Genomic DNA, 18,422 nt, shown 5'->3' with positions numbered 1-18,422 from the left:
CCTAGGGAGTCAGGGAGAGGGATTGTTGCCTATACCTGGCCTTGCACCTGATGCAAAGTTGGTACTTGATATTTGTGCCTGAAAGAATGAATGGGAATAAGTCCTACGCTGGTGGGGCTGGGGGACACTCAGAAATCAGTACAGCTGAGTTGTGCTATCAATTTTATCACTTTCTAACTACTATATTTAATTATCTATAGGGCATGATCAACCAACTTTGGCAATTTATATCTATCTATCTATCTATATAGATAGATAGATATTTAAAGTTTTTATTGATTTATTTTAAGAGAGTGAGAACAAGCTAGGGAGGGGCAGAGAAAGAGGGAGAGAGAGAGAGAATCCCAAGCAGCCTCTGCACTGTCAGCGCAGAGTCTGATGCGGGACTCAAACTCATGAACCTTGAGATCATGACCTGAGCTGAAACCAAGAGTTGGATGCTCAACTGACTGAGCCACCCAGGCCCCCCAACAATTTATATTTTATTGATAATGATGGGTATAATGTATTAAACACTACTTATAAGTCTGACACTGCACTAAGTACTTTATAAATATTCTTTGTTTTTAACAATTTTTTAAGTTTATTTATTTATTTTGAGAGAGAGAGAACGCATGCACACACAAGTGGGGGAGGGTCAGAGAGGGACAGAATTCCAAGCAGGCTCTGCACTGTTGGCATGGAGCCCAACACGGGGCTCGAACCCATGAACTGTTAGATCATGACTTGAGTTGAAACCAAGAGTCAGACGCCCAAATGACTAAGCCACCCAGGCGACCCTACAAATATTCTTAAGTTTAATACCACAAGCCTGTGTCAAGTCAGACTTCTCTGGTTACTTGCCCTTTAGCCATACCTACCTCTTGCTTGGGAAAATGGTTCTGAGACTCCATTCCAATGTGGGTTACCTGCACCCGCACTTCTCTGGGGACACCAACTGGGCGTCCAACAATTCAACTCAGTTCTATCACCATCTGCCTGAAGATAGTATTGGATCTCACAGGTTAAGTGTTCAGTCCCATACGACTACCCCTCACCATGAGCCCCCCCCTTACCATGAGTCCCCCCTCCCACTAACCCCCCCCCCCCCACCTTCAGATGCCAGTTACATGGCCAGGTTACCTGTGCTTCTGACCAACTGGCTATAAATCAGTGATTCCTAGGACTCTTTTCTTGGGTTTGGTTGATTTGCCAGATTGGCTAACAGAACTCAGAGAAACATTTTATTCACTGTATTACCACTTTATTATGAAAGGATATAACTCCAGAAAAGCCAGGTGGGAAAGATGCATAGAGCAAGGTGTGTGAGCAGAGTGTAGAACTCCCGTGTCCTCCCCAGGCACACCATTCTCCTGGTGTCTCCTGATGTCCACATGTTCATCAACCCTGAAAGTCTCTGAACCCTGTACTCTTGGGTTTTTATGGAGGCTTCGTTACATAGGCATGGCTGATTAAATTATTGGCCATTGCGATTGATTCCACCTCCAGCCTGTCTCCCCTCCCCTGAGGTCAGGGTGGGGGGCAGGGAGGTGGGGACTGGGAGGGGGGTGAGGAGTGAAAGTTCTAACCCTTTAATCAAAATCAGGCCCCATTGGCAACCATGGAGCAACCATGGCAAGATAGGCTCCATTGGCAACCAGCCCCCATCCTGAGGTGTTTTCCAAAAGTTGCCTCATTAACATAACAAAGTGTGATAAACTCTCAACACAGGAAATTCCAAGGGTTTTGAGTTGTGTGCCAGAAATGGGGACAAAGACCAAATATTTGATACAATATATAAGAAATACAAATATAAGAAATACAAATATGTATTTCTTATAATAAATCACAATATCACATTAGGTAACTAAACCCTGACTTTTTTCCCCCTGAGCTGCAATGTGCCCAGCTCCAAGATATGAATTCTGTTTGGTCTAAGCCAATAATATTCCCCAATTTCCCAGCTCCCTTGCTATGAATTGCCATATCTCCCAGTTCTGGCTAATAGGATCTAAAGAAAAGTCCAGAACAAAGACTACTGCGAAGCCTTCTATTTTCCTGTTAAAAGGAAAGATACAGGTACCTTGATATAAATGTGATATTTGGAGCCACAACAGCCATTTTATAAACATGAGGCAATAAGGATGAGATAAAGGCCAAAAGAATCTGGGAGATGTTTATGAGGTGCTGAAACTACACAGTCACCACTTCCAGAGCTCTTGCTAGGTGAGAGAAACTATTCCTTTTTGTTTAAACCACTGAGTCAGATTTCTTCACTTGTAACCAAATGATGAAATACATGCTTTAGATACTATCATTTTCAGTTTGGGATGAGAAGATTAAAGTAACTAGCTCAAGGTCACACAGCTCATAAAGGTGGTATGAAATTCACCTCTAGTTCTATCCAAATTTAAAGCCTGTCTTCTCAACCACACTCTTGTGTTGAAATTGTCAGCGTGGTTGATAGAAAGTATATTTTTCAACAGCTAGGATCTCTAAAAAATAGAGTAACACAAGAAAAGAGAAGAAAAGAGGAAAAAGCAGGCTTCCCAGAACCTTTGCTGGGAAAGCCCTGATCTTTCTGAATCTGGGCTGCTGGTATCCAGTAAGAGGCCAGAATGACCCTGCAGACTCATTTGTTCTCATATCTGGGAGTTTTTCCCGCAGCTGAAGGAGACAGGTGCCCACATGGGGTGAACTCAGAGAAGGAGAAGCTGGGATTGAGGTTTTGGTGTGCAAGCTCTGCTGGGTTGGCTGCCTGGAGTAGCCCTGGGAAGCTAGCCCAGGGACTGGATTGAGACCCAGCCTTAACGCTGACTTAGTGGGCATTGGACAGCCAGCTACACCCTCTGCACAGAGTCGGGGAGCATGGCAACTCAACACGGATATGACAAGAACCAGAGACAGCCTCTTGTTTGCAGCATGCTTATATGATATATAAACAGAAAGAAGGGAGGATCTGCCTGAAAACCATACCTGAGACCGTGCAGGCAGTGACAACGGGGTGTGGACCAGACTCGGGGGGTATGGGAGACAGCTGGGTCCTGCGGTCCCACTTTTTTTGCCAGGAAATGAGGGCAAGGATACTTTCAACACCACCTATGTCTAGACATGGGAGAACAAAGATGAGTACAACGTGCCAGACTCTGAATTAGGTACTTTATGCATATTATTTCACTTAATTCTCCATATAATACAATGAGGTAATTATTAATATCGAGTTGTTAATTTAAAAAAATTATAGCTCAGACGAGTTAAGAAAATTTGCAAGCTGCACAGCTAGAAAATGGTGACGTTGGAACTCAAGCCTAGGTCAGTGTTTCCAAAGCCCATGGCATGTGACTCCGACTCTCAGGAAATTCAGGGTGAAAGGAATCAGTCGTAGTTTCTTCCTACACAGCAGAAAGAAGGCAATAATGGCTCATGGTTCCTTGTGTTCAAGCCCTGCAGGGAAGAGGATTGGTGACAGGTCTAGAATTAACAGTGCTTGGCAGCTGTCACCACCCTCGATGGCGGGGTTAAGAACGCGAGTCCTGAAAATGTAGGTCAGGGGGAGTCACCGCCTTTTTCTGAGAGCATGGGGCTCTGATTCAGATGGTCAAGTACAGACACATTCTCCCTCTGTGTTTTTTCAGTGTCTAGGAGCTGTGACCCAGACCCGCGTCCCAGGACAGACTGGAGGTGGAGACAGAAATGAGTGCTCACGTACACCTGCTCTAAGGATGAGAGCAGAGGTTGATGGGAAGTAGGCCACAGAACAGACCCCCAACTGGACACAACTGAGGTAGGGGTAGTCCCCAAGTGATTTTTATGCTTTGTTGATCAGATTCTTTATGCTCTGGGTTCATTAAACAAATTCTCCATTCTATGTCACTGAGTCCCTGGGTGGGCTTGGACCCGAGACCACACGGCCAAAGCACCTAAGATAGACCAAGTGTCCTTCCCAGGCAGGCCCTGGGATGCCCACCTTTCCTGAGCAATGTCTACGGCAGTTCATTTCTCACCACAAGGGCTTGGCTGTGTTGCCCTCACTTTTCCTTCACCACATCCCTGCCTTGCAGGTCTTCCTTCCAGTCCATTTGGAGCCACTCTGTTCACTGCCCTAAACTCCACACCAGCTTTCCTACTGCTCCCACACCCTCTCCTGCCTTACGGGCAGATCCGTTCTTCTCTGCCCCTCACTGCTCACCTCTAACCTAATGCCTCCTCAGAGTCCCTCCCAGATCAGAGCTGATCTTTCACAGTGCCCCTCGTTCTTTCTCACCCCACCCCATTCTGAAGTGGACCCCCTTCCACCCTCCGTCTTTCCCCATGACTGTTCCTGCTCCCAGAGTTCTAGAGCTATGGAGGGGCAGCTTCAGGTAGTCTGGGAGAGAATGACGAAAGAGATTGGAAGGGATCAGGCAAAACAGACCTCTGGACACGTCTTTTCAGGGATCATTGTTGCCCACGATGGTTAGATCCCAACATACTATTAGATATGGGCTATAAGAGGGGTTGAACCACTCAAACATGTTTTTTGTGTATAGACAAGTATGCACTTTTTTTTTTAATGTTTATTTTCAGAGAGAGAGAGGGAGAGCAAGTGGGACAAGGGCAGAGAGAGAGGGAGACAGGATCAGAGGTGGGCTCTGAGCTGATAACAGAGAGCCCATGCAGGGCTTGAACTCATGAACTACGAGATCGTGACCTGAGCCAAAGCTGGTTGTTTAACCAACGGAGCCACCTAGGTGTCCCAAGTATGTACTTTCTTAAGCACTTTTTCACAGCACCTTCTAAAATATTTATATACTACTTAAAAAATTAAAAGTCAACTTACAGCAATAAAAAAAGCAGAAAGGGCAACACAGTATATTTCTAGAGGCTTATTTTATATCATACCACTATTAAAATATCCAGATGCACAATTATAGGACCAAAATCTTCTCAGTGTATATTGAAGAAAATGGCTCCCAGATGCACCATTTCACACTCTTTGCACAAAATTCAGGATCCTGAAGCCCTGACATCAGGTCTTTTATGCAACATTTGCACTTAGTGTGAGCCACTCTGACCGTGCCGGTTAGAAGTAGCATTATTACAGTTTTTTTTTTAATTATGATTAAAATAAACCTTATAAGGCAAGGTTCAAAGTAGTGCAAATTGAGTCAAGTAAAAAAGCTCATTTCTTAAACTCCACTGCCCCACCAACCAGTCTTACTTTCTACAGCAAGTGCTTTTAACCATTTCTAACTTTATTTTTTGTTTGGCTTTTACCATAATTGTCAAGGAGTCTTACATTCTTTGCCTGCCATCAAAGATGGTGACTTTCTGTCACTTGCACTCTCCCTCCACAGTGTCCCATGACCTGCGCCCCAAGGGCAGGAAACCTGCCTGTCAGCACTGTAGACATGCTCAGTATCGTCTCTCAAGACCCAGGGCAATGTGTAGCGTGTGGAGGGCGTGTGGTAAGTCACTGTAGAGTGAACTATACAATATACTCAAATTTCAGTTCAGTAAACTTGAGATGGTCCCTGCTGGAGGAGCAGTCAGAGCTGATGCAACATCTTCCACTTTTTCCTTGTCAGTTGCAGACTACCATTTTTGCAAAGTTCAGCTGTTTGAATTCTTTTGTGTGCCTATAATTATATCTCATGTTTTGTCTACAGATTGACTCTAAAAAATAAAACATCACCACCCGTATGATAGTTATATATTTTTGACTTACTGTAGAACCAAATACAGTGAAATCCCATGTCACTAATCCTGCTCGGTTCAAAGAATATTCGAGCCCATGGAGCAATTAAATTCTCTCACGTTCCAGCCTTGCTCAAAATCATGCCATTTTAGTTTGTTCTCTGTCTTTGCACTGGGATTTTTCTCACATTTGCTTGTTTGCTTTCCTTGGAGTTTCTAATTGTTTCCTTGTTTCTTGTTGAGAGAAATAAATGCCTTTTTAATTCCTGGATATTTCTAGGTTTTTAATACTATCTGATGAGCGAAATCCTTTTTTTTTTTTTTTTTTTCTTGGAGATATTCATCTTAAGTCCTTTGACTTCAGTTTCTAATTTGGGCCAATTGGTTTATACACTCCCTGTACAATTGTCATCTGATTCGCCTTTTTGTTGTTTCCATGGAATAAATCTTTCTGTTGTTATTGTAGACAATCCTCCAATCCACATTGTTCTTAAATTCTTCTTTTTTTAGTTTCATTTTTCAATTTCCGAATAAATTCCCAAGTCATTATTTTTTCAGCAAGACTATGGGAGATAAACTCTTTGACCTCTTGTAGTTCTGAAATGAATTTGGTCCCCATGGTGACTGACTGCAGCAGGAAATGGCTTCAAGGGACCCTCACATGTAGATCTGCTGGAGGGCAGGATGCCTAGGAGACTGACTTTGGGAGACTAACCTCGGATTCATCCTGTCTCGCAGTGAACGTTCTGGAACAGGCTGGAGTTGTAATCAGTTACTTGCTCCTATTGGGCTGGCAGAGTGTGGATAAGGATTCGATACAAAAACACCGGAGGCAGCTGGGTGGACCAGTTGGTTAAGTGTCTGACTCTCAGTTTCGGCTCAGGTTCTCATGGTTCATGAGTTCAAACCCCATAATGGGCTCTGTCCTTCAGATTTGCTGTCTCCCTCTCTCTCTCTTTCTCTCTCAAAAATAAATAAATAAACATTAAACACACACACACACACACACACACACACACACACACACACACACCCCAAACAGCTTCTTGAATGGAATGCTTACCTGAGCCAGGTAGGACAGCAGTGGCTGTGAGCCTTCAGGGAGATGTGAAAGCCAGAGGGTTTGCACTCTGACTGGGTGTGCTGCTGCTCTGTGCTCTGTATGGCTGTAATTGTACCTTCTAACTACACGGAAGGATCTGGATGTCTGCCTGTGTCTCTTGACTCTCTCCATCCATCCTTTGGGACAGCCAAGCCAGTGGGCATAGTGTCATTTTCTCAATATTTCCCAGGTGCTGCTAGATCATATTGTAATTTCCAATATCAATGCTACAATGTCGGTAGTCAATCTAATTTTTGTCCCTTTGGAGTTGACCAACTTTATGTGTGCTTTACTTTTTTTAGTGGTGGCTTTTAAGAGTATCTATTCTTAGTGAAATTTTATACTGATGTATTTGTGTACATATCTTTTTTCATTCTTCTTCTAGCTTTGGGGGAACACATTTCATTCTGAAGGTGTGAAGTTTTGGGGGGGACTCTGGAAAATTTATATATTTTTTAATTTCTCAATTATGTCCTCTTTCATGTACTGGATTCAGTTTTTCTGGGATGGATGTTGGACACCTGGATGCCTGGTTTGATGCTTTGTGTCTTTTCTCTCATGTTTTGTATCCTTTTTCTTTCATTCCATGTCTTTTTTATGTTTGTTTGTTTGTTTGTTTGTTTAGAAAGAGAGAGAAGGGGGGGCGGGGGGGGGAGAGAGAGAGAAAGAATCCCAAGCAGACTCTGCACCGTCAGTGCACAGCCAGACATGGGAATCAAACTCACGAACTTTGAGATCATGACCTGAGCTGAAATCAAGAGTCAGATGCCCAACAAATGAGCCACCCAGGTGTCCCTGTTGTTCCATGTTCTTGACAGTTTCCTTAATTTTATCATTGAGCCCGTACTTTTAAATTTTTATTGCAGAAATCACATTTTTAATTTCCAATTATTTTCTCAATGTCCTCTGTATTAGCAGCCTATTCATGTTCCATTGATGTAATAGCTTCTCAAATATCTGATCATATTAATAAAAACTTTTACATTTTCCCTCTTTTCTTGAGTATTCTGTTTCCTCTAAAGTCCGATTTTTTCTTTTTTAGAATTTGTTTTGAGGGAGTTTCTTGTTTTGTTTTATCTGCTCTCCGCTTTTAACCTATTGATTTTTTTTCATAAAGCTTACGATCCTGGGTTTCCTTTTGTATTTAGGAAAGAGAGGCTTCCTCTGCCATTTCTCCAATGCATATGTTCCCAAGTGAAAAGGGTTGGCTGTGAGCTCTGTGTACTTGTGTAGAGTACATTGAGTGAATTATTATGTTTGTTGGAAGCAAACAGGCAGGGTCGCCCCTCACCCCCATCTCCAACTTTGCAGATAAATGAAGAGAGATTTACCCTGAGGTGGGCAGCAGACTCCCGCCCGAGAGCCCTGGCCTCTCCATGCAGACTCTTCCTTGTAGAGCAGGTCTCAGGTTTCACGCTGGGGGAAAATGCTGCTACCTACCCATTGTTCTGTGTGCTGAGGGGCTGGTAGTAGAAACAGAACTGGTGTTGAGTAACCCACTCAGCTATTCAGTAGGTTAACTGTAAGACATACCCCTTCTGGTCAGTTATATCCTACCGAGGAGAAGGCAGTAAGGGATGGACTTTGGGGATTCATGTGTGTGCACACGTAAAAAGAGAGAGAGAGAGAGAGAGGAGCTAGAGAGGTAGGGTGGTACCGGTAGGTGAATGATTTACTGGTATTGATTATGTATCTGTCTCTTGACTAAACCATAAACATTTAAAGGCAGAGATGTCTTTAGTGTTGGGAAGTAGGCTGAAGAGAGAGATTAGGCCGCAGAGATGTAATATTAGGAACCGAAGAGGTAGATGAGGCCATGGAGAAAGAGTCCGAGAGAAGAGGGCAAGGACAGAGCCTTGGCCTGTTCAGTCAGCAGATCTTTACCAAGTACATTATTAGAAGGCCAAAAATACACTCTGGAGTAGACAGCCCAGCTCTGCCATTTACCAGTGGTATAGCCTAGGACAAGCATCTTGAACTCTCTGTGCCTTAGTTTCCTTATCTATAAAATATAATATTAACACTGAGAATTTTTTTCTCTTGTGTCATTTGTTATGTTCCTTCTTTTTTTTTTTAACATGAAATTTATTGTCAAATTGGTTTCCATACAACACCCAGTGCTCATCCCAACAGGTGCCCTCCTCAATGCCCATCACCCACTTTCCCCTCCCTCACACCCCCCATCAACCCTCAGTTTATTCTCAGTTTTTAAGAGTCTCTTATGGTTTGCCTCCTTCCCTCTCTGTAACTTTTTTTCCCCCTTCCCCTGCCCCATGGTCTTCTGTTAAGTTTCTCCAACACTGAGAATTTTAAAAGTGAATAGATGTGGGGTGCCTGGGTGGCTCAGTTGGTTAAGCGTCCAACTTTGGCTCAGGTCATGAGCTCGCGGTTCAGGGGTTCAAGCCCCACATTGGACTCTGTGCTGACAGCTTGGAGCCTGGAGCCTGCTTCAGATTCTGTATCCCCCTTTCTCTCTGCCCTTCCCCCACTCAGTCTCTGTCTCTGTCTCTCTCAAAAACAAATAAACATTAAAAAAAATTAAGTTAATAGATGTGAAGAATTTAGAGTACACATGACACATTCGGAGTGCAACGTGTGTTAGTTGTTATTATATGAGAGTTAGCTGTTCCTGTTGTACTTGCTGCCAGAAGGGCTGGGCACAGAGCTAGAAGCTGTTAATACAATGATGAGTTCCATACACCCTTCCTCTTAACAAGGAATCCAGTGGTGGAGACAGCAAGTAAGCGGCCTATTACTATAGCCTGATCTGTGGTACAATGGAGACAGATGCCTGCAGAGGAGAGTGTATTTCCGGGGTGTCAGGAAGCACTTCCTGCTGGGCGTGGAATCCCCTCCCTATTTTCTCCTGCCTGTGCTTTTGCCTTGGCCCACCCACACGAGTCTCGCTGGATTTCTCTGGAGTCCCCGAGGCCTAAAGAAGTTGGACATCCAGGTTTCTGACCAGCCCTCCAGCCTGTAAGATCCTTTTGCCTGGGCTTGGTAACCCAAGGCTTTGCCTTCCGAGCTATAAGCTGCCCTTCGACTGACCAATCTCGGAATTCAGTCTTGCTCAGGATGTAGCCACTCCCTTCTCTGCCCTGGTTTCATTTTCTTTTATCCAAACTAACCATTTGTATCTTCCATTGAAATGAAGGCTTCTGGCTGGGCCCATCCTTGTGGAAACTTAGAGGAGATTAACAGGCACCATTGCCATATTTTGGTTCTCATTTTCTGATTTGATTAAAAACTCACATTTCTGCTCTTTACCTTGCTGGTGCAAAGGAGGGTGGGTGAATTCAATAGTTTGTTAGCAGCTTACATATAACATATATGTCTGATTTGTAGGCACTGCTCTATGGTTGTGTCAACATCCTGTTTGCTGGTTTGGAGTAAAAAACATACATGAATTTGTATAGAGGCTAATGATAGATGAAAATGGCTGACTCTTAATGTTCCCCTGTTAGCTGATGGAACAGGACAGGGTGCCATCTTTGAATGGTCCTGATACCACTCTTCCCAGGGCTAAGTCTGTGTGCCCCCAAATGACAAACTCCCCAAGGCAGAGAGGAGTCAGTGGGCAGTCTTAGAGGCTGTGACCCCAGCCTGGGCAGTGGGCTAGAACGAGAGAATTATTGTGTCTGTGCCTTTTACTTTGCCCCTATTTTTCAAAGCAGGTGTACTGAGGTACAATTTACGTACAATAAAATTCATCAATTTTATGTGCAGTTCTGTGCATTTTGACACATACAGTCATGCAGCCATCAGTATAATTGAGATATAGAACAGCCGTGTCACTGCACCCCTTGAATTCTCTGGTGCCACTTTGTGGCCCTCCCCTCCTCCCACCCTCTCACCTCTGATCTGTTTTCTGCCCTTATGGTTTTGTGCTTTCCAGCATGTCATATTATGTAGCCTTTGAATCTGGCTGTTTTCTCTCAGGCCAGTACATTTGAGGTTCATCCATATTGGTGTCTGTCGCTAATTTTTACGATCATTCCTCAAGGTCGGAGTTATCTTAATTTTATAGATGAGGTTCTTGAGGCCAGAAAGGAGTCATGGTGTTGCAGGGAAGGAAAGACTTTCCCTCTACTGTCCTCGTCTAGGTCTGGGAGAAAAGGAATATACAATTATTCATTTTCAATATTATGCGCAGAGGGATGTCATACACAGAAAAGTGAATGCCCCCAGACGTGGTGAGATTTCAGAATTGACATGCCATCTGAATAAGGGAAGTGGGAGGTGAGTGAGTGGTTTTTAGGGAAGATGAATGGGCCCCAAGCAAAATAGGTGGGAGAGATATGATGGTTTGTGACAAAGTTGGTCGGGATGTGGCATCTACTTCTAGTCTCCTTTCCTGTGAAAGGGGTCCATCGCCTCTGGTTGATGGAACCCCAGGGGAGGGGATTTATAACAGTTGAGTTCCTGTTGGAGGCTCTGTCTTTAGGCAGATAAGGGTGTACAGAGAAAAGTATCTCTCTGCACGTATTATTTTTCAAGTGCTTTGAGATCAAAATAATCACTATACCAAGTGGCACGTCCTGAGCTTCCTCAGTGCACTAAAGCTCCCCTCCCTCCCCCCCGCTCATGGGGCTGGACCTGAGTCCAGATCTGTGTGCTGTCACAGCCCACGTTCTCTCCGCTCTCCCCCTGACAGAGGCGGTCCTGACCAGGGAGGCTTTCCCCTGCCTTCTGGGCTAAGAGAGGGGAAGATGTGAGGAGGAGCTGCATGGTGAAGACCATGCATCTGAGGGAAGAGATAGCCCCTTCTGCCACCTCCCTCCCTCCATGAACCTGTCTGGGTATCAGCATGTTTGAATTCCATGTGCACCTCAGAGCTAGGAATGTTCCTGTAACAGCATGTGGAGAATCTCTCTCCCTGTGCCTTAGAGGAGATCTTCCATGGATGTGTCTGTATGTCCTACTTATTTTTATACTGAGAAAACTTCTCTTCTGGAAGAACGCTTTCCGGGAAAGACTTGGGTAGATCATGGTGGACAGAGCAGAGTCCCTGAGCTAGGAAAGGAACAGAGGCATGTATTACCAGGTACTGTGCTTCCTTTCCTTTTAATTTTTTTTTAATGTTTATTTGTTTTTGAGACAGCATGAGCGAGGGATGGGCATAGAGAGAGAGAGGGAGACACAGGTTCTGTCAGCACAGAACCTGATGTGGGGCTTGAACCCATGAATCATGAGATCATGACTTGAGCCAAAGTCAGATGCTCAACCGACTGAGCCACCCAGGTGCCCCCATTCCCTTCCTTTTTAACAAGTGGTTGGTTTTTTTTTTAATTGATACAGAACAGGTTTCATCTTTGTATTCATTATCTATTATTACATAACAAATTACCCCAAAACTTAGTAGCTTAAAATTATAAATATTTATGATCTCACAGTTTCTGTGGCCAAGGAATCCAGGCACAGTGTAGATGGGTGGTTCTGATTCAGGGTCTTTTCCAAGGCTGCAATCAAGATAACAGCAAGGCTTACCAGAGAAGGATCTGCTTCAAGTTTATTGGCTATTGCCAGGCCCCAGGGTCCTTACTGGCTGTGGGTTGGAAGCTAAGTTCCTTGCCATGTTGTCCTCTCCTTAGGGTAAGTTCACAATAGGCCAGCCAGCCTCTCCCAGAGTGAGAGCAAGAGAAAGACAGAGTGTCCTGAAAGCCACAGTTTCTCATAACCCAACCTCAGAAGTGATAAACTGTCACTTGTGCTGTACCTGTTTGTGGGAAGTTGGTCATTAGGTCTGGCCCACACACCAGGGGAGAGCACTGCACAAGGGTGTGAATACCAGGAGTTGAGGACCCTCCTAAAGGCAGCCTGCCATAAGTAATAATGTTAGTACAGTCTAATGCACTTTAAATCTTAAGGATTTAAGTCAATGAGTTTTGACAACTTAATACACCATGTAACCATCACTCAAAATAAGACAGACCATTTCCATCATCTTAGAAAGCGTCTAATGACCCTTTTTAGTGAATTCACCCCACTCCTGCCATTCCCCCCCCCCCCCACACACATCCTGACAACCGCTTTCTTATTTCCATCACCATGGATTCATTTTTCTGCTGGTGGACTTCGTCATTCAGTCATTCAGTCTGATTTTTAATTCCTGTTCTTTCCTCCTTGCTTGGTTGTGTGGAAATAAACAAAGACCACCCACATGAGGACAGGTAAAGGCTATTTATTCAGGACTTGCTCTAATGGTAGAGTCAGCCCCCATCACTTGCATTTGGGCAGAGACTCAAAGGCAGCGAGGGAGTGAAAAAGCTTTATAGTGAGAAAAAAGGGCAAGGGTCAGGTGTGCGCCTATTGGAGGCAGTTTGCATGGGGAAGCAGGAGGTGGGATAACCAGAGCTGAGCATCCTGCGTAATTGGTGAGGGGAACATATCTGGCCATGTCTGGGTGATCCTGAGTCGGAAGTAAGGGCAAAACTTAGCGAAGCCATCAGTTACTGATCAAATCTGATCGGGGCCTATTGCTACAGAGGTTGTGATTTGATTTCATTGACTGGTTGCTAGCTGATGGTTTGGCTTCCCAGGCTGATTGCCGCGGTTTGTGGGTCAGAGTCACTGCTCTGAGGGCATCTCTGGGGCAGCTGCCCAACAGAATGAAAACAGGCCGTCTTCAGCTTCTTCTTGAGCGCCTCATCTCTTCTCTCCCAAGGTGCTGTCTACTCTACCTCCCCACCCACACCTCAGTGCTGGCCGTCCTCCCCCTCAGCAACTGGTGTTTGTCCATCCAGACCCCTGGTAACGGAGCTGGTTTTACCCTGCAACCCTGGCCTTACGTCTCAGGCTGACATGACTCTCCCCGCCCCCCACACATCCCTTTTTCTCTACAGAACCTTCAGTCCCCATCTAGCTTTGAGCAGAAAAAAGGCTAGCTGTGTATGCTATTTTATAGGATTCTCAAATTATTTCTGAAAAATTTCACTTCCACAAAGAGATTTTAAACTCAAAATCAAAGTCCTGATCTATTTCCAGGAGGGACTAGCCTACAGTTGTGTGTACAGTAGACAGTTGTATTTTTCTGTGAAATGAGGTTATCTCTCAAATACATGGGCATGCAAATGATACCCTGTTTCAAAGGAGATGTTTGAAATGCTGCATACAGAGTGCCCAGAATGATCTGGGACGCAGCAAGTACCCCGTAAGTGGTGGCTATTGTTGGATCAGTTGAAACCCAGGCATTATGTCGTCCAGACCAATATTTCTTCTAGATTTTAGCAAGTGCCCAAGTGACGGAGCTACTCAGAACTCTTCAAATTTTGACGTAGATGTGCTGAGTGATTGGCTTCACTGATTGGCTACTAATTGCAATCTCTGCTCAGGAAATGAACATTTTGACCAGTGAATTTTGCAAGGCCAATTACCATGGGAATGTTATGTCAACATGACCTCCCAGAAAACGATAGTACCTGAGTCCTTCAGAGTACTAATGGTGTGACAGTCAGGACTCCATCAGCTGTATCAGCATGCCTGTGGACCTCCTTCCAGGCCAACGCCTAACTTACTGAAAGACCTGACTGGCTGGGGTTGGCCCCTCTCCACCCTTCATGCCCCCTGGCTCTTCTAAAAGGGCTGTGGGGACCTGCAGTTCTGGACAGTGTGCCACATGGCCTGTTCTGCGACTCAGCAGGAGGGACGCATGCTTGGTGTTTTGTCGTCACAGGAAACAACAACTCTCAGATGTTGCAGTGTGGCCAGTGCGGAGAGAATGCAGAATTTCCCAAATCCCACCTCCTTTGGTCTCTTCTGGTATGAAGAATGGACAGTTGTCAGATTGCAAGGGACAGGGTGATATTAGCTAGAGGGCATAGAGATCCAGGAGAAGAAAGATCATCCGAGGGCTCAGAGTCAATCTAAGTGGCTTTGAGCCCTCCCCTGATAGAATATCTTCTATTGTGCTGGGAGAGGTTGCAGATAAAATTTTGGAATGTTTGTTGGGGCATCGGGGAGAGTGGGTGGAAGAGAAGTTTAAGACAAGGGAGGCCAGTGTTAGCCCGTATATTTTGGGCATGGTGACATCAGCTGCTCTAACAGATAAATGCTGCAGTTTTAGTGGCTTAATACTGATTGTGTTACCTCTCCCTATGGCTCAGTCTGCTGTGAGTGGCATGGCTTAGCAGCCTTCCACACCAGCACTTGGGGACCCAGTCTCTATCCAGCTCATGATCCACTCTCCTCATGAGGGGCAGAGTTTTTCCTGTTCAACTGGTAGATGGGGACAGAAACTATAGGAGAGGTAGACCTGATTCTTATCAGAGTCTGCCCAGAAATGACACACAGCACTTCTGGCCATATTTCCTTGGCTGGAGCTCAGTCACACGGCCACACCTGACAGCAAGAGAGCTGGGGAATGTGGTCTAACTGTGTACCAGAGGAAAGGGAAGGGGACTTGATAGGACAAAGCAGCAAACCAAAATGTAAAGTTAACTGAAGTAAAGACTCCACAACACTGCCAGACCAAGCCATACTCCTCCTGAAGTACTGGTTTTATTTATTTCCGATGAAATTCTGAACCTGCTCGCGGATTCTTTTTTCTGTCTTCACTTTAGCTACTGCAAAGCTCAGCTGCACAACTGTACAGTGTGTGCTTCTATGTATAATCTTTTTCTTCTGGCCTTGTGTTTATTTTTTTGTAATAAATCTACATTTATTTCCCCCTTTCTTGGGTTTCTTTATTTATTTTGGAAAGATGGATTTGCATATGAAGCAGATGCTTTTGGGCTCCTGCTTTCAGGGTAAGCTCACCCCCAGGTTCAAAGTCTGGTTGTTTGTTCAGGCTCTTACAGATTTGTTCTGGGCTCTTTGGGGATCTAATTTCATAAAATGATAGAAAAGGCTTTTGCAGTTATGTGTGGTTCGGAGGAGAAAGGGGAAACAATGGATGGGAGAGCTGTGTGCCCTGGTGTAAGGACGACAGTCAGAAATGATACCCATGGAGGGAGTGGTGTAGTCTGGCCCCAGCCTCGATAGAAGCCTCTGTGGGAATATGCAGGGCCCCAGGCTGCTGGGATGGGCTCAGGACAACTTTGTAAAAAGGTGCAACCAGTGGGAGGACAAGGACCTAAATCCTTTCCATGGCCACAAACCACAGCGTTGGCCATAGAAATGCAGGGAGTGTACCAGTGGCCAGTACTCTCGGGGTGTCACCGGCCACAGAGACAATAAGATGCGTCTCAAGAGTGAGAACATGGTCCTCCTCCCTGTTGGGGAAACCTCTCAGAAAGCGCTCTTAGGTTTATTGTTGTCTGGTTTGGTTTTGGAAGTTGCCCATGATCAGGTAGGGAGAGGCTGTCGTTGTAGATAGGAGATTAATGCTGGTGTGCACGTAACCTCCTCATGCTATCCAGCTGATGGGATGCGTGGGACATTCCACTTTCATTCACTGTTGTAAGTTACTTCAAATCTCTTGAAAATGAGATGAAGCTTGTTACAAGTTGCATGTCTCTCCCAAACGATAGGAAGTCCTAGCCCCTCCCCCCAGTAAATGTGACTTCTATGATATAATTAAAGGGTTTGTAAAAAGAAGAAGAAAGACTGCCCAGACAAGCTCCTTCCCAAATTAGAAATGAGTGCCTGTGTTTCATTCCTCTGGAGTCTGGCATGAAATCTCTGCGCCCAGTTTGCTTGCTGCATTTCAAATACCAGAGTGAGCATTAGGCATTCAGGAACACAATAGGGAAAGCAAGATATTTGTATTAGATCAGCTGCTGAGAAAGAGGGTGTCTCTCACTCCTTCCTGTACCGCCGCCACGTGGTCCCTGACATGGAATAGTTGCTTAATAATGGCATGATTAGTTTATCTGTTATGCCTCTTCTCCTACCAGGATCCAAGTTCCTTGAAAGTGAGCACCATATTGTATTTTCTTTGTAGTTAGCTCTGGCGGTTATTGTTTTTATGTCTCCAGTATGCTTTCATTTCTCCCTTCTTAAGGGGGTGTCTTTTCCTTTGGGGATCTCCTCCTCACTCTGTGTGGTCCTGGTAGGCTTTACTTAAGATTTCCCCCATTCACAGGGGTAGGCATGTGACCCACACAGGGCAAACCATAATTCAATACTCCTTCAAAGCCCTGGATTAGCCCAAAGATGAACATATGATTCAAGGTCAGCCATCAGAGTGCTTCATTAAATTCTCTGGATTGGAAGGGAAAGGGTAGCCATTTTTTCTTGGATTCTGAGCTGAAAGAACATTGATTTTGGGCAGCAGCAGCCTAATTCCCTGACACCAACCTATCTGAAGGAAAAAGAGTGAGGACAAGACAGAAGGAGAATTGAACAGTGATATGTAGGGTAAGGAGGCTTGTGTCCTCTACTCCAGTTTCTGAGTAATTCCTTAGCTCTTATACCTCACCCCTTTATTCTATCACTTCCCCATGACTACTGCAAGCTTTGTAATTCAGTAAGTCCTATTTTTTTTGTTAAGTTAGTTTGAGTTGAGTTACATGCTGAAGTACCTGTGTTTGCACATGTACAATGCCCACTGCAAATATTAATGGTAAGTGTTTATACATGCTTAGTATGTACCTGCCATTATTGAAATGCTTTATGTATATTAATTCATTCAAAAATAATGCCATTTAAGTTGTGTTACGGCCACTACTCTTTTAGGGATTAGAAAACCGAGGTATAGAGAGGCCAGAGAACTAGTAAATAACAAAGCTAGGATCTAAAACCAGGAAGGCTGGCTCCAGAATATGTGTTCTTAACAGCTATTCTATTTTGCTTCTTAAATATCAGGTAGTTACTGATTTTTCCACAGAGTGAATGAGTGGCAGAAAAGGAAAAATAGGAAAACCATATTGGTTTCATGGCTGTTAAGGGGGGGGGGACTAATGCTATATGCCACTCATGAGGGCAGAGGAACCCTCCTGCACTAAAAGACTAGAAGGACTAAACGTCCATCAGTAGGAACTGAATACCCTAGTACCCAGACTGTGTTCTGTAAATACCATTTCTGTAAATGACACCATACGGATGCAATCAGCAAAATCAAGACTGTGAGAAACTCTACAGGATGAGCAGCTTGTTCTCTTCAACAAATAATTGCAAGTGGAGGGAAAAAGGAGGTGGGAGGGTATTGCTGAGTCAAGGAGACTTGTAAGATATAAAATTAAATAACAACGAATGGGTCTTAGTTGGAATCTGACTCAAGCACGCCAAATTAACAAAAAGATGATTCATTGGCAGAATACTTACTGTTATTAAGGAATTATGATGAATATTTAGGCGTGATAAATATATTAGTTATTTTTTAGAGTCGTTATGTTTTAGAGATACAAACTGAAATATTTGTGAATGAAATGATATGTCATCTGGAATTTTCTTCAAAATTATTCATGGAATGAGAAAGAAGTATGTGGGAATATAAATGAAACAAGATCAGCCATGAATTGAAAATTGTTGAAACTGGGGAGTGGGTACGTGCATCCATAATATTATTCTCTCTACTTCTATATATATGTTTGTTTTCTGTAGTAAACAATTAAAAATATATTCCCACATCAGTCAGGACTGGCTTGGGAAAAGGGCACAACAGAGGCTGCATACTGGTGGAATGGACATCAGTATGGCCGATTATAAGGGGTTGTAGACCTGGGGAAAGAGCCAGGCCAACATGGAAACTGGGACTTAGCGTGGAAACTTGCATCCATGGATGACT

General features: G+C 44.3%; 1 long non-coding RNA gene across 1 annotated transcript in view; it reads left to right on the top strand.

Moving 5' to 3' along the window:
• LOC113593801 (uncharacterized) overlaps positions 1-18,422 on the top strand; it is a 65,866-nt gene that overhangs the window by 20,528 nt on the left and 26,916 nt on the right. The window contains exon 2 of the long non-coding RNA XR_008290542.1: positions 3,615-3,763. This is a non-coding gene — a long non-coding RNA (uncharacterized LOC113593801). The remainder of the gene's footprint in view (positions 1-3,614; positions 3,764-18,422) is intronic.

The sequence above is a fragment of the Acinonyx jubatus genome, chromosome D1, assembly GCF_027475565.1.
Source record: "Acinonyx jubatus isolate Ajub_Pintada_27869175 chromosome D1, VMU_Ajub_asm_v1.0, whole genome shotgun sequence".
In the NCBI taxonomy this organism is placed as follows: domain Eukaryota; kingdom Metazoa; phylum Chordata; class Mammalia; order Carnivora; family Felidae; genus Acinonyx; species Acinonyx jubatus.
Note: the sequence above shows the minus strand (reverse complement) of the source record. Positions and strands in the feature narration are given on the sequence as shown.